The sequence below is a fragment of the Ipomoea nil genome, unplaced genomic scaffold, assembly GCF_001879475.1.
Source record: "Ipomoea nil cultivar Tokyo-kokei standard unplaced genomic scaffold, Asagao_1.1 scaffold2610, whole genome shotgun sequence".
Taxonomy (NCBI): Eukaryota; Viridiplantae; Streptophyta; class Magnoliopsida; order Solanales; family Convolvulaceae; genus Ipomoea; species Ipomoea nil.
In genome coordinates this window covers 252,297-277,282 of record NW_017619038.1, presented here as the reverse complement: position 1 = coordinate 277,282, position 24,986 = coordinate 252,297, and the positions used below count along the sequence as shown (strand labels likewise).

Genomic DNA, 24,986 nt, shown 5'->3' with positions numbered 1-24,986 from the left:
CTGAAGCAACCAGAGTTGAACAGATCAGATGGGTTAACTAGCCTTCCAAATGAGAGATGAAGATATATATGGTCACATTCACCTGCACAATATGTCAGCCTTTTTTGTTTGAATCAATCCTATGAATGAGAAACATACACAAGTGATTCCTCATTCTTATGTCTCCATATATTTCTGATTGAAACTAAGCGGACCCATACAACTCCAGTGCACATGGTTTTGCCTTCAATAATTTTCTCAGTAACTTATAGCTTGTCTTAGCCTCGTTTGCGCTTTAAATACGTCACTTCCATATGTATTTTGATCATCAAGCACCAAAAGTCAGTCCAACCAAGACCTTATGTTTTTATCTTCTGTTCAATAGTCAGGAAAGAATTCCTGTTCACGAAAATAACGTCTATACCTGCCTTTGGGATGTGTAAAGCATGTAGTTATATTCTCTTCATTTGTCTTGACAGGAATCTTCTGAGAGAGTAAAAGAGACATATTCCCTTGCCATAAACCCGTAGAAGCATGGAAACAAACCTTCTCCGAAACCACTAATGATGACTGAATACCAAATGTTGGACACAGCTCTGTATTCCAAAATCTTGATAAATCCATTCTCCTTAGAACATTAGTAAGAAATGACCAAAGAAACTCAATGATATGCTTCAAAGTAACATCTTCATCATCCCCCGAAAACTTGATTATTTTATGAATACACATTCGCATTCTTTTGTCCTTCATAATGGAATGGAAGAGCATTATTCTGTTTGTATAAAAAGACAAACGTTATTGTATTTCCTTGAACCTTTTTGTTTCATACCTTCTCAACCGAACCCAGAAATCATTCATAGTCATTCCAAGCAATTATAACCGTAACTGAAATGGATTAGCAGAACTCCCAGTTGATCTAGCACAAGTTATGTGCATCAGATCAGAGAATGGTCAGAAATAGTACTTTCTAGCCAAATGGCATAAGAACCATACCCGCTATTCAACCTGATCATAGAATTACCATAGAAACGAATATGAAATAATCCACAAGCATCGACACACTGTACTGCAGGATAGCCAACCTCTTCTGTATAGTAATCCACAAAACGTAGATCTATCTTACAGCCCCATAGATCCTATATCTATCTATGTTAAGAAGAGATCATGTAACAAATGGGATTCTTTTTTGTACTGCAAGTGAGAAATATCTTTAAAAGGTTCAAGAATACCAACCTATAATTAGAGGCCAGGGCGATACTTCTTAATGAAATATTTGTCACTGAGGGATACTTTAGTAGAAATCTCTCTAGCATTCCAAATTATGGCCACTAATCATTTAAGAGGGGTAGCAAGCTAAGGGGGGGATGGAGTACTTCCCTGATGGCTTTCCAGACTTGTTTGAATGTGATCTTTACTGTGTTTGGAAAACAACGACGTGCTGCCCTGGAGGATAAGATTCAACCCATTTTGCTACTGAAGCTGAAGACATCTTGTTTGAAGTGGACACAGCAGGCCGGAGTTTTCATCTTGTTCATCGTCCTGGTTGGCAAACTGTTGAATGGATAACAAATATATGTGTGAAGGAAGTATTTTAGATGGTGAATTCACAATCAAGTGTGTATATATACATCCCTTAGGGGTTGATTTAGTGTCTAATACAAAATTTGATGGGAGGCCAACCTGCTAGCTTGTTAAGACACATTACCACATGGTTTTGTCTTCCAACAACCATTATGAGTTTCTACTATCAACATTGTAGATAAAGACCTTGTTTGAACATCATTCCCCACATGCTTCAATGAAATTGAATAGATAGGATGGCCTAACTACTGCTATTCCAAGAAAGCCTACCAAATGTTAGATAAGGATAAAGTGCAATAAATTGATGCCGTTCGCCTATGGGTTATCTTCATCTTCTTGTTTGAATCAGTTCTTTGATTGAGAAACATAAACATATTGAAAATTTGTAAAGCGCAGCACCGAAACTGAAGTTGTAACACAAACAATTTGTAACGCAGTTCGGGCAAACAACCCTAATCTGTGATGCACTTCTCAATTTGAGAACTTGCCTAAATCCACTAAAAGCTCAATATTTAAAGTACACTGTTTGGAACCTGAGATTACACAATAGAATGATCTTTCCTACCAAACTATTGAAACCTAAACACATGTACTACATTCTAGGGAATTTAGTATCCTATTCTCAAAGACTCTCGTACCTCACAAGATTAATGTTGAATGCTTGAGATCTACAATAAAGGACATCCCCTATTTATAGTAGCTATTCCTAACAGATTCGTGAATAACAAACTATTCCTAATCAAAATAGAACTAGAAAATCTTCAACAACAAATCCCCTTAGAACTAGTATTCTTCAATAACTATTCCTCTTAGTACTGATATTCCTTTAGAGAACTGGAATTTTTTTTGCAAATAACTTTGACAAAATACTTTGAGTCAACATTCTCCCCCTTTGTCAAATTTTTGGAAAACACCTTGGTCTCTGTCTTTCTCCCCCTTAGTTGATGCCACAGTGGTGTTTGATTGATGGTAGATTAATGACAGGTTAGATCACCATCCCATGTGTAGCTTTTATCAGATGATCTTTTCCCCATCATAACACATTCATGTTTTTGGTTGTAAACTTTACAATTCTCTTTGGAAAATTCTACTTTGAGTTCATCATCACACAGTTGACTTATACTGATAAGGTTTGCTTTGAGTCCTTGTACCAAAAAGACTCTTGGTAATCTGGGCAGTCCATGGACATTCAAGGTACCACTTGCGATAATCTGTCCTTTTCCTCCATCTCCAAAAGTGACATGCCCTTCATTTTTGTACTGGATATTCTCAAGATAATGTGGATTTCCTGTCATATGTCTTGAACATCCGCTGTCAAAATACCAAACACTTTGTTCTTGGCTTGTTTCTGAGGTATACGCAACAGCTCGTGTTTGTTCCTTTCTTACTCATACTTTCTTGCTGTTATTTTTGCTTTGTACTGCCCAATCTCTGTTGTTTTGTCTGTAATAGAGATCATTTTGTCTTTTGAAGCAGTACGCCTTTATGTGTCCCAATTTGTGGCAGTAATAACATCTGATTCTCCTTCGGTGTTGAAAGTGATGTTGTGACACCTCAGGATTTTCAGAAGAGTGGCTTTCACTGGACGCTGGATTTGGAAATCTAGGCCTTCCATCTAGTGCCTTGATTTCTTGTAACAGTTTGGCCTCTCTGTTTTTAGATTCTAATAATTCATTTTGAGTTTCTTTGAGGCGCTTTTCTTCTCTCTCTTTTTCACCTTTTAGAAACTGATTTTCTTGCATGAGCACTAGATTCACTTTGATGATTTGTTCCCATTTAGCATACAATTGGGTATATGACTCTAGCAGTTCTTGCATATCATTTTCGTTTCCGTTGTCATTATCATGATTTACGGTGAATGCTACGAAATTAGTGTTGGTGTCTTCTTCACTATCTGAGTCATCGCTTAGTGGTGCCACATATTTTTTGTTCTTCCTTTTAAAATATGTTGGACATTCTGACTGGATGTGTCCAAACCCTTTGCACTCGTAGCACTGAATTCCTTCAGGTTTTAGACTCTCCCTTCCTTTTGAAATAGATTGATTTTGTCCAATTGGGAAGTTCCCTTGATTGATTGAAACACTTTTGCTTCTAAATTTGTTGAATTTTTTGAGAACTCTGTTGAAATTCTTTGTTAGGAGAGCAATTGATTGTTCCATGGTTTCATTATCAATTTCTGGACTCTCTTTCTGCTTTGATTAGAGCGCAATTCCTTTGTCATTATTTTTCCCTTTTTGCAGTATCTCAAGCTCATATGTTTGAAGATTTCCCATTAGATCACTGAGTTTGTAGGTGTTTAGATCTTTGTTTTCTTGGATGGCTGTAACCTTTATCATAAATCTCTCAAGTAGGGAACGTAGGACCTTTTTGACGAGCCTAGGTTCAGGAATAGGTTCGCCTAGGTTAAACGCATCTCTAGCAATCCCTAAAACTCTTGCACTAAACTGTGAGATATCCTCATCTTCTTCCATTTTTAAATTCTCAAACTGTGTTTGTATCATTTGCAGCTTGGATTGCTTAACAGAAGTATTTCCTTCGTGATGATCACATAGTATATCCCATGCAACTTTAGCTATGTCAGTGGTAGCGATTAGTTTGAAAGTATCTTCACTTACCGCTCCATAGATGGCATTCATTGCTTTTGAATTGTAATTATATTCCCTTCGCTCTTCTTCGTTCAATTCTGTTTTAGGTTTTTGATTACCTTTATCATCAACTGGATTCTTCCATTCTTTCTCAACGGCATCCCAAACTCCTTCTCCTTGTGCCAAAATATAGATTTTCATTCTAGCTTTCCAGTAGGAGAAATTTGTACCAAAGAGAGCAGGGGGCCTGGTGCTTGACAGTCCTTCTCTGGGAAACTCCATTAGGATCCTGCTAATAACTTAAGCAGTTTGGCTCTGATACCAATTGAAAATTTGTAAAGCGTAGCACCGAAACTGAAGTTGTAACACAAACAATTTGTAACGCAGTTCGGGCAAACAACCCTAATCTGCAAGGCACTTCTCAATTTGAGAACTTGCCTAAATCCACTAAAAGCTCAATATTTAAAGTACAATGTTTGGAACCTGAGATTACACAATAGAATGATCTTTCCTACCAAACTATTGAAACCTAAACACATGTACTACTTTCTAGGGGAATTTAGTATCCTATTCTCAAAGACTCTCGTACCTCACAAGATTAATGTTGAATGCTTGAGATCTACAATAAAGGACATCCCCTATTTATAGTAGCTATTCCTAACAGATTCGTGAATAACAAACTATTCCTAATCAAAATAGAACTAGAAAATCTTCAACAACAAATCCCCTTAGAACTAGTATTCTTCAATAACTATTCCTCTTAGTACTGATATTCCTTTATAGAACTGGAATTCTTTTTGCAAATAACTTTGACAAAATACTTTGAGTCAACACATATGATTCCTCAACTGTGTGTCTCTGCACTTGGGCACACTTCATATCCCATATATTTCCGATTGAAACCAACTGGCCCCTGTAAGACTTTCCCATATGGGCCTTAATTATGGGCAAATTATGCTGTGCATCCGTATGCACCATGCATGGTACATACGGATGCAAAAACGACGTTGTTTTATTAAAAACGCGCGTCTCCTCTTAAAAAAAAAAATTCAGGTTCGATTCCCAACAAAAACATATGAACTAAAATTCCAGAATCGATGAACTATAATTCCAGAATCTATGAACTAAAATTCCAGAATCTAATCTATGAACTAAAAATTCCAGAATGAATGAACTAAAATTTCAGAATCTATGAACTAAAATTCCAGAATCGATGAACTACAATTCCAGAATCGATGAACTATAATTCCAGAATCAATAAACTAAAATTCCATAATCTATGAACTAAAATTTCAGAATGAATGAACAACCTAATGTTGTTGCTGGGAATCGAACCTGATTTTTTTTAAGGGGAGACGCGCGTTTTTAATAAAACGACGTCGTTTTTGCATCCGTATGCACCATGCATGGTGCATACGGATGCACAACATAACTACTCTTAATTATGTGGTGTAAGTGGACTAGGCCCATTAAGTAATTGGTTGGACTGGACATTAGGTTAAGTCTGTATTCCACCAATATGCCTATATAAAGTCTGTATTGATGGGATACATGACACATTCATTATATAGCACTTAAGTTATGGTACTCATACTGCTCAGAAAATACCAATACACCATCTAGGGTTCTGAGTCAAGTATGAGACAAAATGGCTAATGCTATTCTGCAGATCTACTGTTCAAGAGGCAATACAATAGGATATCAACCATGGCTGGAGATCTACCGTGCTTCCGCTTCCGCTACTACGAGTTAAGTTTCTCGTAGAGTATGCTCTGTATATTTAAATCTCACATTTGGTTACAATAACCAAATATCGGAAGCTATGGCTGGAGGTTAGTACGTAGTACTTTAACACGATCCTGTGTATCACGTATTTATGTTCCTACGTGATTTATATGCTTACAGTTGGTATCAAGAGCCTGATTTAACTCTGCCTAGCCTAAGTATATTGATTTCATATGTTGAATATTTTTTTGACATGAATAATTATATGCAATTGTTTGGACTGCTGGATGTTTATTTTCCGCATTAAGTTTATTTTTTTTTTAAAAAATCAAATTAGATTTTATTAAAAAAAAATTAAAATTGGATAATATTTTGCTTGCTACTGCTTCGCCGTTCTCTTTGGATCTCCGGTCAGATTGCTGGTGACCTTTGTTGATGGTGGAAGACGACGGTTTATCAAAAAAAAATGTTTTACTCTTATCGTTTTCTTCCTTCAAGTATACCGTCAACAATGGAGCCTTAGTTTTCCGGTGATGGAGACGGATCGACGGAGATGAAGGCACGACCTTAAGGAGTGTCGTATTCTGTATGTCGTCGGTTGGCGTTGCGTTACGGTTGAAATGCTTCGCGATGCAGCTGCGGTGGGCGGACGGCAGCGGTGCTGGCGTTGCGAGGAGGCCAGGTGAAGGTGGCGGCGTTGGGTTTCCGGCGACGTTGCTGCCATCTGCTTCCCTATTGGCGATGCCGGCGACATTTTAGGTTGCTGGTTCGTCCTTCGCCTGTGCGTTGCTGGTCACTGGTTCATGGTTGTTGTACAACGCAGCTGGTAGATGAAGAAGATGATGAATGAAGAAGGATTTAATGGTTTGGGCCGGGTCTGGCCCAATTTGGCCAGACCTGGGCCTCTACTAAAATTTTTTTTTTTTATTAAATCTGGGCCTGTTTGGTTGGGCTTGCTTAAGCATTATCTGTTCATCATATTTAGACTTCTTCTTATTAAAATTGTCCAATTGATTTTGCCTAAAGTCAATATTAAATTGTTATTCACTTTTGAACAAATTATTCAGTGTTAAATTTGTTTGAATATTAATTTAATATTAATTTTTTTTTTCAGATTTAAATTGTATTAAGTGTTACAATTTATTTATGGAGTATGAATAATTGATATGCATAATCTAAGCATGCCTTATATGTTTATTTCCATAATTATTTTACTATTATAATTATGTCTTTAGAAATGCATGCTCTTTTCAGGATAAATTTAGAGCCTTTTAGGTATGATTTAAATGCCTTTTATGCATGATTTAATGCCTTTTAGGTGAATTTAGTGCCTTATAAGGAATAGATTGTGCATATCAATATTATTCTTCATTTATTACTCCATTCGTGCTTAAAGTTCTCAAAGCACATAAAGTACATAAAAAAAAAATCGTAGTTACCTATTTAAAGCCTTATCAATAGGTGTATCAAATCTTATAGATCTTCCAAACGATTTTTGGTTTGATATTGTTAGAATTTGTAAATTCAGTTATTTCTCATAAATTTGATCTTTATGCGTTAAACATTTTGTCATGGGCTTACAGTTTAAAATTTCAAAATTATTGAAATCTCATATTGTAAATTGCTTTAAACTATGCAATTTGTTTGAAATATATGAGTTTAATGTTTAATTTTATGCATGTTTGTCCTAAGCATAATATTTTGTTTTAAATTATGCAATTTTGTCTTATATATTATGCCTTTAGAAATGAATAAATTTAGGATGAAATTATATTAGTTCCTACTTAAGTTGGACTAATGCATAAACTTTAGTTGCACGCGGTAGTGCTTGAATTTAAGCACGTTTAGTCCGTTAATTTAGTTCATCAATTTAAAGCCTTATCCATATGTGAATTTACAATATTATAGATCTCCCAAACGATTTTACTTCAAACATGAAAACGCTTGACTTAGGGAAGTTTCTTGGGGAGGAATACTAGTTCTATGGCCCTGGCTTAAAAGCCTTGTTGATGTACCCTTGCGACGCTATTCTGTCTAAGGAGTTGGTATTTAACCGAGCTTCGTCTCGACCAACTTTCCTGGGAGTATACCTAATAATTGTCTATCATGTGTTGGTTTAATTCGTTTGTTAGGCTTTAAATTCCCTTTTTGCCAAGTGATTACAATTTTAGATTACTTAAAGAGTAGCCACATCCAGCATCTTTAATTTACTAAAATTGTCTAAGGTTTTAAATTACATAAAGATGACAATGATAATTGTCTAGTGATCTTATAATTTTAATGAGTTGGAGAGTAGCCACAGCATCCTTAATCAGTTAAAATTATATATTAAGCAGTTTATATTGATCACATACAGTTTTGGACATATCATTTGTGATTAATTGTATGTAATATGATGGAATTTAGCTCACAGGCAATTTCGTTATATTTGTATAGTTAATCAGGATGAAATACTGGACTACGGTCATAATTTAGCCCACAGGCAATTATGTATCGGAATGTAGTTTAGTAGTTTTATCGGTGACGATAGAAATAATTCAATTTTATTGACTTTATGGTTATTTGTAAATAATTCTCATCTCTATCATAAAGTTTAATTTTATGATGTAAACTTTAGATCATATTTCTTAATTTACCCATAGGGATTAAGGAAAGTAATATGATTTCTTAAGTTTTTATCATAATAGTTGTAATGAATCTTATTGACTAAAATTTTAGCCTACAGGCAAGTTTTATGTCACTTGATTCTTCAACTTATTTGATAATTGTTTCATCATAAAATTCAGTTGGATCTAATTGAGTAAAACTTTAGCCCACAGACAAGTTTTATGTCACTAGATTCTTCTGTCTATTTAGTAATTGAGATAAAATATTATCATAAGGGTTTAATTGGATTTAATAATTAAAACTTTAGCCCACAGGCAAGTTTTATGTCAATAAATCCCTCAACCCACTATATAATAATTTTATCACAATTTCTTAGAATTTATAAATTTAGTTCAATTATAATTCTAAGTTTCATGGCTCGCATTGGCAAAACATGTATTCAGTCACTTTCCAAAATTTAGCCACTTTTATTAATTGTTTCATGAAGCTTACTTGGTTATTTGGATCAACTATAGTAAGTTATGTGATTTGATATAACTCTATTGGATTCCAAGAATAAAATGTACATTTTTTGAGCCAAATTCTAAATTGGTTTTGGAAAGTGTGTTTTATTATTTAGTATGTCCAACTATGGTGGGGCGTTATGTCCTTATTAGTTATTCCTTTAGTTGGACTATAATTGGAATCATATATTGATTATTTAGTATGCCCAACTAATGGTGGGGAATTATATCTTCATCAATTAGTTGGTAAAATCAATTATGAGTACTTATATCATTAATTTCGCTGAAGAATATCTTAATCAGTGGGAGTGGTAATTTAGGAAAGGATCATTACTAAAGAATATTTTAATCAGTGGGAGTGATCATTTAGAAAAATGATCATTAAGATACTCCACTAAAGATTTTGGATTTAATTGGCTTCATACATCCCATATTGGATTGTATGTCAAACAATAAGTCCAAAAGACTCCACAAGTATTAATCTTGTATTTGTTCATATAAATTCATATTGGTTGTGCAACATATTTATGAAAATGTTGTAACAATATTAAGGAGTTTATTAGCACAAAATATTTAACTTGTGGTGCACTGTTATTTAATAAATTCTTTAGCATTTAGTAGAGTCTTTAGTTTCTTCAAAATTGATCCTCGGTCATTTTGGTTTGTAAGACTCAAGACAATTTTGAGAGACATAAAAGTAATACTCATAATGTTCAATTCATTTTAAAGTGGACATTGAGATTATTTGGGAGGTTATGGTGTATGTTTAACATTCCAAATTTATGGACTTAAAGTTTTGGTTTATTGTCTAAGTTATTGGAATGCTTCCTTGACTTGACTATCTTTTGGCTATTTTGATAAGTGGGAGTGACAGACGTGTCAACTCCAAGCTCTTAGCCATTAGAGATAGTGCTTAAAGTTAACTTATAAAGAAGTCATGGAATATATAGTTAGCATTATGCTAACATTATGAGATCTCTACTTAAGGCATGCTTTTAAGGATCTTAGAGATCATACCGTGTACTCTTTTGTACAATTTGGATGGTTTCTCTCTTAAGTTGCGCATATATATATATATATATATATATATATATATATATATATATATATATATATATATATATATATATATATATATATATATATATATATTTTATTTTGAGAAACATCTCTTAAGGTACCAAGAATAAACATTGGGTTTGTTCATAAAGGATTCAAGTTGGGGAATCAAAAATGCATGTGATCATAGGAAATATTACCCACTTATTTAGTAGAGGATATATTACTATGGTTCGTGTGTTTTGTTCTTTGATGAGAATTGTGCTAGTACTTGCACCAAGTGGGAGACTGTAAGACTTTCCCATATGGGCCTTAATTATGTGGTGCAAGTGGACTAGGCCCATTAAGTAATTGGTTGGACTGGACATTAGGTTAAGTCTGTATTCCACCAATATGCCTATATAAAGTCTGTATTGATGGGATACATGACACATTCATTATATAGAACTTAAGTTATGGTACTCATACTGCTCAGAAAATACCAATACACCATCTAGGGTTCTGAGTCAAGTATGAGACAAAATGGCTAATGCTATTCTGCAGATCTACTGTTCAAGAGGTAATACAACAGGATATCAACCATGGCTGGAGATCTACCGTGCTTCCGCTTCCGCTACTACGAGTTAAGTTTCTCGTAGAGTATGCTCTGTATATTTAAATCTCACATTTGGTTACAATAACCAAATATCGGAAGCTATGGCTGGAGGTTAGTACGTAGTACTTTAACACGATCCTGTGTATCACGTATTTATGTTCCTACGTGATTTATATGCTTACAGTCCCATACAATTATATGGCACATGGTCTTTGTGGACTATATCATTTCACTTCTTAGCCGCGGTTTATCCCAAGAACTTGAGAGTGCTTTGTGTTTTTCAGTTTCTTCAATCTAGTAATGCTCATCAGTTTTATTGCACTAAGGATAGAGAAATCAAGAACTTCTAGTTTGCTACGTTTTTAGTTTTGTTTAGTTTTTCTTTCTTGCTAATCCAATAGCTTATTTGATCACATGAAATGTATATAATACTGAGACTTCATATCCACTGCATACAGCAAAATTTGTAGACATACCCAATTTTTTTCTTTGGATTATCCAACCCCCCACACATGAAATCCACATTTTGTTCTTTGCTCTCCTATTCCATTAACATATCCTTGTGGTTCTTCATTTCTTTGGCACAATACCAACATTTCTTGTCCAAAAATGATTGTCCTTCCCTCTGTCTGTACTTTAGCCCCCTGAAATTAGCTTTGTAATATTTATGAAAATGATATATGTACTATCATATCATAGAGTATAACTCCCGCAACGTGTACAAATTTTATTGGGTAAATAAAAGTGAATGGATAAAAACAGTGGTCCACTTTGTTATTTAAATCAGACACCTCACCAGGGAGTAAAAAATAGAGTAGAAAGTAAGAGTACATCTGTACATGTAGTATTACTCAATATTTATAGTTCAGTCATCCTTTCTTACCATCCATTTCAAAGCATTCAAGAATGTTATGAAATGTATATATATTAGGTAGCATGTGGATTTATAGGGATTTGAGTAGGCAATCATAAGAAAATTAAATATAATTGTTTTGTTTCCTTGACGTCTTCTAGCATGTATATATAGGGCTGTGTATTTCCTTTATATTAATTTATTCAAAATTCTTTTCTTCACCTTCGTACATGGTATCGCAGTCTTTATGAAAAACAATTTTTTTTTCTTGATCTGCTTTCGTAACGCCCACCTAGGGAGGAGCGTTGGTGTTCGGCGATCGTGTCTGGAAAATTCAAAGCCGTTCTTGCCAGCACGTGAGGCTCATGTGCCATCGCTTAATTAGGCACCGCCCGCCCGCCTAGCGTATCACCATAATCGGTGGTCTAGGCGGCCGATCGACTAGGCTGCCTAGGCACTAACCACGTAGGCTGCCTAGACACCAACTAGGCTGCCTAGTCGGCCAGTTAGCTATTGTTTTTTTTTAATTGATTATTTCACTCAAAATGAATTGTTCAAACCCTAACTATTTTTAGGTTAATATTTAATATTTTAGTATTAATTATTAAAGTATTAAATAGTTTATAATGATCCAGTCTTAAAAAAATAAAAAATAAAAAAAAATTTAAACAATTTTTTTAAAAAAAAAAATACACGGGCGCCCGAGGAGGGCCTAGCGAATTTTTCAACCATGCTCTCACCACACGCTGTCACCTAGGTCTGCTTACCTTGGTTTTGGACTTGGTTTAGACCATTGCATCTTCGCATCTTTTGCGTCAGGGTTAGTTTGTCTCGCACACACTCAAACTTGAATTTGTGTGGTTTGTGATCCTTTTTTTTTTCTTTTCTCTTTAGGGTATGGTTGAAAATAAATTTGTTGTTGTGACAGATATTGTTTTTGTGATTTCCAAAATCACAGACTGTAAACTTAATAGATCTAATTATTTGAAGTGGAATAAGTTTATTTAGCTTTACCTCACTAGTGCGGGTAAAACAGACCACCTAACTAAGAGTTTTGTCTAATGAAGATAGTGTTTGGGTGCTGGATGATGCATGTTTGTTTCTATAAAGACGAAATTCAATTGATGATGATATTGTTGGGTTTATTAGTCATTGTGACCCAGTTAAATAACTGATGGACTGTTTGGAGTACTTGTATTATGCAAAAAGGAATATCACTCGTATGTATGATGATGTTTGTCTCTTACTGCATATTTTATGGAATTTAAGAGAACATATGAGACACTTAATAAACTTATGCTATTCAGCACTGACATTAAAGAGCAGCAAAAGCAACGTGAACAAATTGTTGTTATGAGTTTTTTGACAAGTTTCTCTCCGAGTTCGATACAGTGAGGTCAATGATTCTTAGTAACTCCAAGATCTCTACTGATATCCTCCCATGATTGATTCGATTGGAGCAATCGCAACAAAGTGTGCATGAGGTGATGATCCCACCAAGCAGTGCTCTCGTTGGTCAGCATTCGCACAATGGGAATGGTAGCAACTCCTAAGGACACACACCAGGTAGGGGTGAGCATCGGTCGGTTACGGTCAATAACCGAATAACCGACCGTGTTTCTTAACCTCCATAACCGACGAAAACTGATCGAACATATAAATATAACCGACCGAAATCGATTATGTCGGTTTCGGTCGGTTATTACGGTAACCGAAAAACTAAGAGTTTATAGTTGATTACTAAATAAAAAAATAATTAATGTAAGTTAATTACTTGCCAAAGGCCTTGTGGTTGAGCGGCATAGTTGTGGCCCCTTAAATGAGAGGTCTTAGGTTTGAACCCCAGTGTGGGGGTATTGACATTTATATATATGTTCATAAATGAGCCCACTCATGGTAATAGCTAAATAATCATTTATGTTTACAAATATATATATATATATATATATATATATATATATATATATATATATATATATATATATATATATATATATATATATACTTACATAAATGATTTATTAGCATAAGGCAAGTGCGTTAGTCACCAAAGTGGTCCACTCATGGTAATAGCTAAATAATCGTTTATGTTTACAACATAAATTAAGTTTTATTAACATAAATAAATTATTAGCATAAGGCGAGTGTGTTAGTCACCAAAGTGGCCCACTCAAGGAAATAGCTAAATAATTATTTATGTTTACAAATGTTTATCGTACACATGTATTTTGCATCATTGAATGACACTAAAGAATTGATAAACATTTGTGATCATTAACACATGGTTCTAGCGTTCGCCCAAAGGTGGATCAGACATGTGATTAATGACAATTTAGGAGATTATGATTCTTGTTTTGTTAATATGTAGCGCATGTCCAAATTAAAGATGACCTATATATTAAATTGAAACTTCATGAATTGTCTCATTCAAGTATGTGTGACTGATGCATGTCAGTAAATTGACATTGTATTTAAATTTGACCCAAGGGCAGATTTAAATGCAAACTTAAGGTCTATAAATTATAGTTTGGATAAAGGTTTGTTACTCAAAACAATTGATATGTGAGATAAATGTTTGCAGTGAACTCTATCGTATCACGCTATAATGGTGACAGTTCTGATGTCAATGATAGTAGCAGCAAGTCTAAAAGTAATAAAGAAGGGCAAACATCCTATGAAGGTGCAAGGTGCTGTTCAGAAAGTGCAGAAATGCTATTTCTGTAACAAACCTGTGCACAAGAAGGCTGAATGCCTGAAGAGGACAGCTTGGATGGAAAAGAAAAGTATACATTCAGTTTTAGTATGCTTAGAATCCAATCTTATAGAGGTTCCTTCTAATACTTGGTGGTTAGACACTGGTGCTATAACACATGTTTCTAACATTATGCAAGGTTTCTGATGTTTCAACCTCAAAGGGAAAATGAAAAGTTTCTTTTCATGGGAAACATGATGAAAGCTAGAAATGAAGGTATTAGAACTTACAGAATTAAGCTGGATACAGGTTTTCGCCTTGATTTTGAAAATTGTCTGTATGTTTTAGATTGTTCTAGAAATCTTGTTTCAACATCTAGGTTGGACACATTGGGTTTTTACTTTAAGATTGGAGACAAATGTTCATATCAACAAAAGACCTTTTATGGTTCTGGTGTTTTGTTAGATACATTATATTGTTTCAATCTTAATGATGACTTTTTAAATTCCTTGCTTAATGTTATGAGTGATGTTTGTGTTAAAATGAGTGCACCAAAAGAATCTTCAGCTAACTTGTGGCATAAAAAGCTTAGCCATATATCCAAAGAAAGGATATTGAGACTTATTAAGGTTGGAATTTTGTCTCAATTGGATTTTACTGACTGGAATGATGCATGTGTCGATTGCATAAATGTAAAACAAGTTAGACATGTATCAGTACATTCAGCCACAACAAGCTCAAGATTACTTGATTTAATACATACAGATATATGTAGTCCTTTTGATGTTCCGTCTTGGGGCGGTGAGAAGTACTTTATTACCTTTATTGATGATCATTCTAGGTACTGTTACATCTATTTACTGCATGAAAGATATCAGTCTATGGATGTCTTAGAGACATTCATATTTGAAGTTGAGAGACAATTAAATATAAAGGTAAAGACAATTAGATCAGATAGAGGTGGTGAGTATTATGGGAAAACATCATAAGTTAGGCAAATTCCTGGCCCATTTAAGAAATTCGTCTTCCAAGCACACCACAACAAAATGGTGTGGAAGAAAGGCGAAATCGTACTATAAGGAAAATGGTTAGGAGTATGGTCAATAAACTGTATATTGCCTGTTTCATTGTGGATATATGCATTAAGGACAACAAGATACTTACTCAATAGGGTTCCTAGTAAGGATGTTTCTAAAACACCTTATGAACTGTGGACAAGAAGGAAACCTAGTTTGAGGCATATTCACATTTGGGGCTGTCAAGCTGAAGTGAGGATATATAATCCACATGAAAATAAATTGGATTCCAAAACCATTAGTGCTTATTTCATTGGATATCCAGAAAGGTCTAAATGGTACAAGTTTTATTGTCTTAATCATAGTACAAGGATTGTTGAGTCTGGTAATGCTCGCTTCATTAAAAATGGCAAAATCTGTGGGAGTGTGGGAGCTCGTAATGATTAAGGAGTCATTGATGGATCCAGATTCATCAAGTGATCCTTTTCTTGTTGTAGTTCTTATTGTTGCGTGCAGCCTTATGGAAATACTTTGAAACAACAACAATTAGATGCTCCAATTCCACATGAGGAAGCTATTATAAATGAAGATGAGATTGAAACTGAAGCTGATGATCAATTGCAAGCTTAGCAGGAAGTGGCATTAAGGAGATCTACTAGACAGAAAAGATCAGTCATTCCTGATGATTATATTGTTTATGCACTTGAGCATGAAAGTGACTTGAGCATTGATAATAATCCAGTCTCGTTTAACCAAGCCATATAGGATAATAATTCTCCTTGAGAATTATTTTCGCTTTGGTGGCTCATTCTGATCTTGAGCTCTACCAAATGGTTGTTAAAATTGCCTTTCTGAATAGTAAATTAAAAGAGGAAGTGTACATGAATTAGCCGCAAGGCTTCATGGCCACAGGAAAGGAAAATCTGGTATATACCAAATATTTCATACTTCCAAGCATAAAGTTTAAGTTCAGAAGTTATAGAATTTAGCAATACAACACTAAGTGATAACAAATTCTTAGTTTCCAAATTCCTGCCAGAGTTCATCAAGACATCAACTACAATCCATGCACAAGTCATCAACATGCTTCATCAAGTCATGCCCAAGTCATCAACATGTTTCCAAATTCCAACAGCCAGAGTTCATCAAGACTTGCTTAGTTGCATCAAAAAGATAATCAAAAGTGAATATATAATATATGAATATTATAATTAATACATAATAAATAAACATAAACATACAGTACTAACTTACACAGTTATAGAGTCAATTATCTTCTTCTTGCATCTTGTTTTTCTAATCAATCACATGATCATATTCAAACTCATTTTTGACATATCTAAATCATATAAAAATACAAGCATTAAATAAAGAAATAACAATAAGATTTTTTTTTTTGAAAACAACAATAAGAAAATTATAATATTTAAAATAAAGAAATGATTTCGATACTTGCCCATGTCAAGTTTATACCTCTCTCAAACATCATATGCTCAACTAAATCAGTCATTGAAATGGTGTTTTCTTCTCGTAACCAATCTTGAGTGCACCCAAGAGCTTGTACAATTTTAGGAGTTAATGAACTCCTATAAGTATCAAGCACCCGTCCACCAGTGCTAAATGCAAATTCAGATGCGACAGTGGATATATGAACTACCAATATATCACGAGCCATGCATGAAAGAATGGGAAATCTATGGGCATTTTCTTTCCACCAACGGAGAATATCAAATTCACCACCACCAATATGAGTATCAAGCTCTTCATTGATGTATTTATCCAATTCGATTTTTTGCTCCCAACGTCCAATTTCAACCAAATACTTTTGAAAGTCAGTTTTAATGTTTAGTTGACTATGTGACTCATCTTCCACATCCTCATTAGTGGCACTCATTGGTTGAGTAAAATTGCTACATTCACCTTGTAAAACTTTCAACAACCCATTGTATTAATAAAACAATTGACTAGTCACTTCTCTAATTTTAGAACCCAACATTAAAGCTTGATTAGATGAATACATTCTCTTGAAACAAAAATCAACAAACACATATTTCCTTCTAGGGTCAAGAACAGTTGCAACATAACGTATCATATTCATCTTCTCAACATTCCTCCAATATTTGTCAAATTTCTCCTTCATTCTTTTGGCCATAGCGCTAAACTGTTCGTCAGAACTCTTTAAACAATCACACAAAGTACAATACAATTCACAAATTTCAGGAAAGTAAGCATTGCAAGTCACATATGTAGTACCAGAAATTTTCAATGTGAAGTCATACAAATGTTGCAAAAACTTGCTCCACATCCTAACATTTTCCCAATCCTCATCCTTGGGTGTGCCACTATTCAACACAAGCTCATAATTGTGATCAACCTCTTCAAATCTCTCAAATGCTCTTTCAAATTTTTGAGCCACAACATCTAACATCAAGTAGGTAGAATTCCACCTAGTGCTACAATCCATGCTCAACAAATATTTAGATTGAATTTTTTCCAATTGTATACATTCTTTAAACCTATGCAATCTAGCGGTGATTGCCTCACATACCTCACCGCGGATCTAACACGAGCAATTGATTCATTCACTTCCTTCAACCCTTCCGTGACAACTAAATGAATAAAAACACATCTCATGTGAATAAATTTGTCCTTTAAGATAGTTTCACTAACATTGTTCAATTTCTTTCTCAAGTACGTATTGAGTAGCCACATCATTTGAACTAGCATTATCCACGGTAATTGTGAAAACCTTGTCTATTGCCAAATCACGCAAACATTTTTCAATCATGTTACCAATATCTTCACCTTTATGACTATTAATTGGACAAAAATTAATTATTCTCTTTTGCAATCTCCAATTATTGTCAATAAAGTGACAAGTAAGACACATATAATTTTCTCCTTTGCAATGATGTCCAAGCGTCAGTGGTAAGTGATACCCTAAGTGAAGACATATGCATTAACTTAGACAACTTTTGCTTCTTCTCCAAATACATACCATAACAATCCCTAGCAATAATCCAACGTGATGGAACCTCAAACCTTGGACAAGCAATAGACAAGCATTTTCTAAAACCCTTAAATTCGACAAACTTGAAGGGTATTTCATGATTTATAATCATTTCAGCAATGCTCTTTCTAAGTGCCTTGGCACTATACTTCACACAACCTAGTGATCTTTCCCCTTCACTTGATGGGACAAGCAATTCAATTTGGCTAGGGTCACTACTAGCACGAGGCATTTTTGGATAGCTTCTAACATGAGCTTTTAGTGAACTAGTGCCGTTCATTTTAGGATCAGTAAACAATTCTTTCATACAATAATTGAATCTAGTTTTTCGCTCACATTTGTCATTACTAATTCTAGTAAAATGATCACATACCTTAGATCTTTGTAAGATATATTTAATATAATATATCTATATATATTTGAGAGGAGAAGAAAAAGGAAAGAAACTTAAGAATTTTTATGACTTCACATGATGTTCAAATGCATTGTACCACAATCTATTTATATCAAAGGAAACCACAAAATAACCCACTAACACCACTAAATAACTAACCACTACTTGGTTTAATATAATAATAATATTATTATTATTATAACATTGCCTCCTTTAAATCAAGTTGGATATATTGGTCATCCCAATATCCTTCTTCAATTTAATAAATGTCTTTATCTTTAAGTTGGATATATTGACTTGTATTTCGTTCTGTAAACCCACTTTACTTCAATCGGCTTCTTTCCAGGAGGTAATTCTGTTAACTCCCAGGTACCATTCTTTTCAATGACACGAATATCCTCATCCATCATCTTAAGCCAATGAGTTTATGTAGTAGCTTCCTCAGAAGATAGAGGGTCACAATCTACAAAAAAGAGCAAATCGAACAATCTCTTTGTAACACCCTCAAATCTAGGCATAATTTTAAGCATTTAAAACTTAAGAGAGAGATAAATAACACCTAAATCTGAAATAAACAACGGAAGCAATAAAACTAAGTTAGGGTGTTATGCCAGACTTAGGTCTACTCGCCTAAGTGCACACGCTAAATCCATAACAAATCCAACAACAGTACTAATATAAAAAGGGTTTACTACATCCCATCAGTCATCCAAAACATTGCTAACTAAGCTAGGAGGCTACTCATCCTGCTAAGCGCGCTCGAGAAGGTTCTCTACTCCAAACCTGAAAACATTTTGAAACCATTAGCGATTATGCTAAGCAACCCCACTCCAATGTGTAAAGATACATAGATATACATTTGATACTTCAAAATAGTTTTGAGACTTGGGAATACATAAGTATATCGCTAATCAACTCTAATTCAGTAAATCACGAGGAATGGAATCGACACCAGACCATACAAGAGATATACTCAACAGTACACAATAAACCACAAGAACAATAGAATAGACTGAATCAACGAGGCAATGATAATGGATCAAGAATGAAGATCAAGGTAAGACAATCATAACAAGCAACAAGGATAGTTCTCATCAAGGTTATGCAATAACATCAGTATCACAATTCCAAGTCCACAATGGACACAATCAACAATCATACACCGCGGAGTCAATCTCAATAACTCGATTCCAAGGTGAATCAGTGTGAAGGGCTCAATCTCAGCAAGTAATACAAGAGATGTCGCGGGGTCATAGACCCGATTGTGGTAAACCACCATCTCAATAACACATAGATTCCGCGGGGCCACAAAGACCCAAATAGGATGTCGCGGGGTCACAAAGACCCGATTATAGTTTCGCGGCGTCAAAGACCCGATGGAGGCGGACCTAAGTCCTTAAGTATATACACCCCTATTGGGATTTCTAGGCCCCAATAAGTAGAAATAGGTCCGACAAGCCGGATAAGTTTCAACAAGTTGTCCGTCAAACCATCATCCTGAATCTGTAAGAAATCCCCACACTATTCACCGTACCAGCTCCATCATCACAACAAGAGTTCATTACACAAGGAATCTTAAGAAACAAAGAAAGGAGTAGATTCCACAAGATATGTACTCAACAACGAATTAGCTCAATCAATAGCTCAACTCAAGGAATTCTCAAGGATAAGATACAACAAGAGTACAAGCTCATAATGATAGTTCAAACGGATATCAAGAGAGAAATACAAGAAGGGTATTCCAAAGACAATGACTCAACATCAAAGGATTCCAACAAAGTGTCACAACGAATAGATAAGCTCAAGTTATCAATTCAATCAAGAGTCAAGCATAGGCTATCACAACGGATCATACTAGCATCAAGACACAACATGCTAATACACAAGTCAAAGAGTAATCACAAGGGTTCATACGAACATCATAGACTTCATCAAATAATCCAACGAATAGAAATATTGGATATTAACCACGATTCATGACTCAAAACCTAACCATTGGGTTCATAATACACCGCTCTAGACTTATGTAACATCAATAAACACTCACAAACACACGTGAGTTAACAAATCAAGAAGTCAACAAAACATACCAGTGGGCGGTTTGGGCGGGTACATAAGGTCCCGCCGAAATCCCATGGCATACTAGTGGGCGGTTCCGGCGGGACCCAAAGTACCCGCCCAAACCGCCCTCGACAACAAGGAACCGGCGGGTGGTTCCGGCAGGTGGCAAACTGCCGCCAGAAGCCCCCGCTGGTACCGAACCTGTAGAAGAAAAGTGCTCGGGAAAAATTTCAAGAATGTGCAATCTAAGTCCAAACATATCAATACACTCATCAACAACAAATATGACTTGAATAGAAGGAATAACACATCCAATAACATCATACAACCTAGATACAAGCCATAAGCATAAACACAAGAATATGCTCATACAACACAAGATCATCAAGAATACACATTGTATAGTTTTAAATAGGTTTTCATGGACATAGGGTTACCTTTTTAGCTTAGCAATCCAAAACAACGCCAATCCTAGGCTCAACTCACAAAGCCAATCTACTGCATAGAACCTGCGGACCAGATCGGACCTTACTCAATTAATAAAACTACTGATCTAAGATTAAATACATCCTTGCCATCTGATCTAGACGTCCCTTTGGTTACCTATAAACACTTATTAACACTAATTAAATCCTTAACCATAATATTATCAGCACATCAACGCCCACCACCATCCATAATAACATCATTATCCAATACCATGCTTATCATCATCATTGAACCAACATCATCATCATGCCCAACGTCATCAACATTATCCATACTTCAGTACTGCATAATAAACTTTTAGAACAGAACATTACCTACTGCCCCAAGCTTGTCGATGAGGCCCACCGCCAGAGGGAAGAACAGAGAAGAGAAGCTGCCATTCAGACCACCGTCGCTCACCACCGAAACCGTCACTGCAGCTCACTGCCGTCGTCAGCCGGGAAGGGGAAAACCATCGTCGGTCCTGCTCTGCTTTGTTGTTCTGCCCGTAGCTGCTGTTCTACTCCACCAAAGCTGCTGTCGGTCAAGAAAGGTAGAGGGGAGGACGAAGATGGGGGTTCAAGGGTGATGGCTTAAGGGCGATGAACAACTTGGCAAATCATTTAGTTGAGCCGAGAGAGAGACAAACGAGATGGTGAAAGTGAGAAGGGAAATGAGAGAGGAGGGAGCTGCTAGCTGATGTCTAGGGAAGAAACAATATACTACTTACATATACACTATAGATAGTAGGTTAATATTATTATTTTGGGCTTAGCTAAATGTAGAAGGTTGGGTCACATTTGGAATATTGGGCTGGGCTATATATATATATATATATATATATATATATATATATATATAAAGAATGGGTTAGGCTTTGGGCTTAGATAATTGGGTCAAAGACTAGTTAGAAAATAAATACATTTGGGGTTAGGAGAATTTAGGAAATAAATATCATAACCCAAAACATAATCATGCAAGCGAGCTGGTAAGTGGCGCTCGCGTTGAGATCGTCGGACTGATGACTCTGGTTGTGAAGGAGACTGGACATTATTTGGAATCGATTGCTCATCAACAATATTTTCAACAACATGAATAACAACTGACATTTCATCTTTAGCTGACCAATCCCAGACACCATATTCATCAAAAGTGACACCACGGCTTATAACTACCTTTGTAGTTTCAGGATTGTATAGTTTATAAGCCTTTGAAGTGTCACTATAACCAATGAATATACACTTCTCACCTTTATTATCTAACTTCTTTCTCAATTGATCTGGCACATGTGCATACGCCAAACATCCAAAAATCTTAAGATCTCTTATAGAGGGTTTTTTCCCACTCCAAGCTTTCTCAGGTGTCTTATCACGAACACTCTTAGTTGGACACCTATTCAACACATAGACAACACAAGTAACAGTTTAGCTCAAAAAGGCTTAGGCAAATTTTAAGATTTCAACATGCACCTCACCATATCCATGATAGATCTATTCTTCATGTCAACCACTCCGTTTTGTTGTGGAGTGTATCTGGCTGTCATCTGGTGCTGAATACCCTTCTCCTTCAAAAAATCATCACAAGCAATATATTATGTACCTTTATTAGTTCTCAAGATTTTAATTTCATAACCACTCTGCTTTTCAACAAAAGTCTTAAATTGTTTGAAAACATCACATGCATCAGACTTTTGCCTCATAATTAAAGCAAGCAAGAAGTGCATGATTGATTGTCAAAGGAAATAGTCAATTTTGGGACATATTTACCTTTGCAATCAAAACTCCCTTAGCATCTGCAATGGTACAACACCCCTGAGTAATGTTTATCTTATATCATTTTTTTTTACTACTGTCCCATAATCCTCCAAAGTGCAATTACCTACAAATATTATTTTAGTATGGTAAAGTAATGAATAATCAATTAAAAATAATTTGTTCAAATAAAATTTCTTACTTTCAAGCAACCAACTTTGAGAACACATTAATGCCTCCAAAATATTTGGATGAAGTCTACTAAGATGAGGCGACACCAATCTACCACTAGTACTGAAAGCAGATTCTGAAGCAACGGTTGAAACTGGAATAGCTAATAGATCCTTGGCAACCTTACTCAAAGTTGGATTTTTCTTTCCTTCAGTTTGCCACCATGATAAAGCATCCAAATCATCATCAAATGGTGACCTCTTAGCCTCTAAATACGAGTCCAACTCTGATGTCTCACCCACGTGAGAAATTTCCATAAAGTTTTTCAATTTGACCCTAAGTGGGTCACCCTGAGTCAAGTTTTCCCCTTCAACATTGATTGGACGCGTTTACTTGCAAGTGTTGATATTGAAGAACACTCATATTCACGGCACAAATCATTGCAATATGTCTTAACCCTCTCAATTTATGATGCAGCTTTATCTCCATAAAATGTTTGAAAGAAGAATTGAACAACTCCTAACTTATACCTTGGATCAAGAACATTAGCTACTACTAGAATCCCATGCATCACTTCCCAATATTTATCAAACTTTGCAAGCATACTCTTAGCCATATTTGCTATCACCAAATCAGTTGACTCAACCCAATTGCACAAATTAACCTTAATCTCAGACATCAATAGGAAAAAAAACATTGGAAGTTGGATATTTTCTTCTAGAAAATACATTTGATGCTTTATAAAACACTTTCAATTTATCACAAATGTTCTCAGCTAACTCCCAATACAAACAAATGAAGGATCTTGTTGTTACAAATGGTAAAAAACATCTTTGTATTGCTGTCACGCCCCACTTCTACGACATGACCTGGCTGTATCATTACGTGAAGACCTGTAACAATACGAAGCCTAACCATACATACCTCTCAGAATCTTCATAATAACACTTGAATATACAATAATTCCACAACCCAAAATGACAAGATATAATCGACTTGTTCTTCCCAAAAACTCATCAAATCCACTATTAGATATTTACAATCAAGAGTAGTATGTCCAAAATGCATCACAAGCACCAAAACCATGCACAATGGTCTACCAAAAATACAAAGGGTCAAAGGGAAAGTCTAATAAACAAAAATCCATGATAAGCTCCAAAACTATGACTAAGTCTCCAAGTTTCAAAAGTCACCTTCGAGACCCCACCACTTGTGCTCGTGCTATTCTCATGTCCTTAACTACTCTGAAACATGAGGAAAATACAAATAATGAGCTAATGCCCAGTAAGTGGTACTCCTCTCAACCCCGGATAAAGTAGCCCCAATAGAATACAAAAAAACTTTTAGAGTAATAAATAGATGCAAAACTCAATCCTTAAATTATATCAAAATCATAACATACTTCCATCATACTATACACAAATTCCCAAAACGAAAAACTTTAGCTACATGGGCATCAACATCATTTCATAATACAATACTTTCAAAAGAACCAATCATTCCTTAACATATGACTCATTGGCAACCTACAGCCACTATTATAACACGTGGCAAAGGCCATTATCGGCACAATAGTTTAGAAAGACTCGACGATTCAGAATGAGTCAGACTCGACGGTTCAGAATGAGTCAGGCTCGACGATTCAGAATGAGCCGGATGGAATGTTCCAACAAATAATTCAAAAGACTCGACGATTCGGAATGAGCAATTAGGAACGTTCCAAGCCAAACAAAAAAAATAACAAAATGTAGGTTGCATCATGAGTTTGATCAAACAATCAAAATAGTTCTTATAATCAAATAGCCCGATGTAGCAAAAATCATTTGCTTAAAATCACATAACAAAGTTCATATTTGCAAAATAGATAATAAGTTTATCAAACTAAGAAATATGCAAGGTATAAGTCATTCTCAAAATAATAATTTTTTTAGTGCAT

General features: G+C 35.2%; 1 protein-coding gene across 1 annotated transcript in view; it reads right to left on the bottom strand.

Annotated features, from left to right (window-relative positions):
• The window catches only part of LOC109154227 (auxin-responsive protein SAUR68-like), a 93,018-nt gene that overhangs the window by 29,888 nt on the left and 38,144 nt on the right, over positions 1-24,986 (bottom strand). The gene's annotated exons all lie outside the window — the stretch shown is intronic.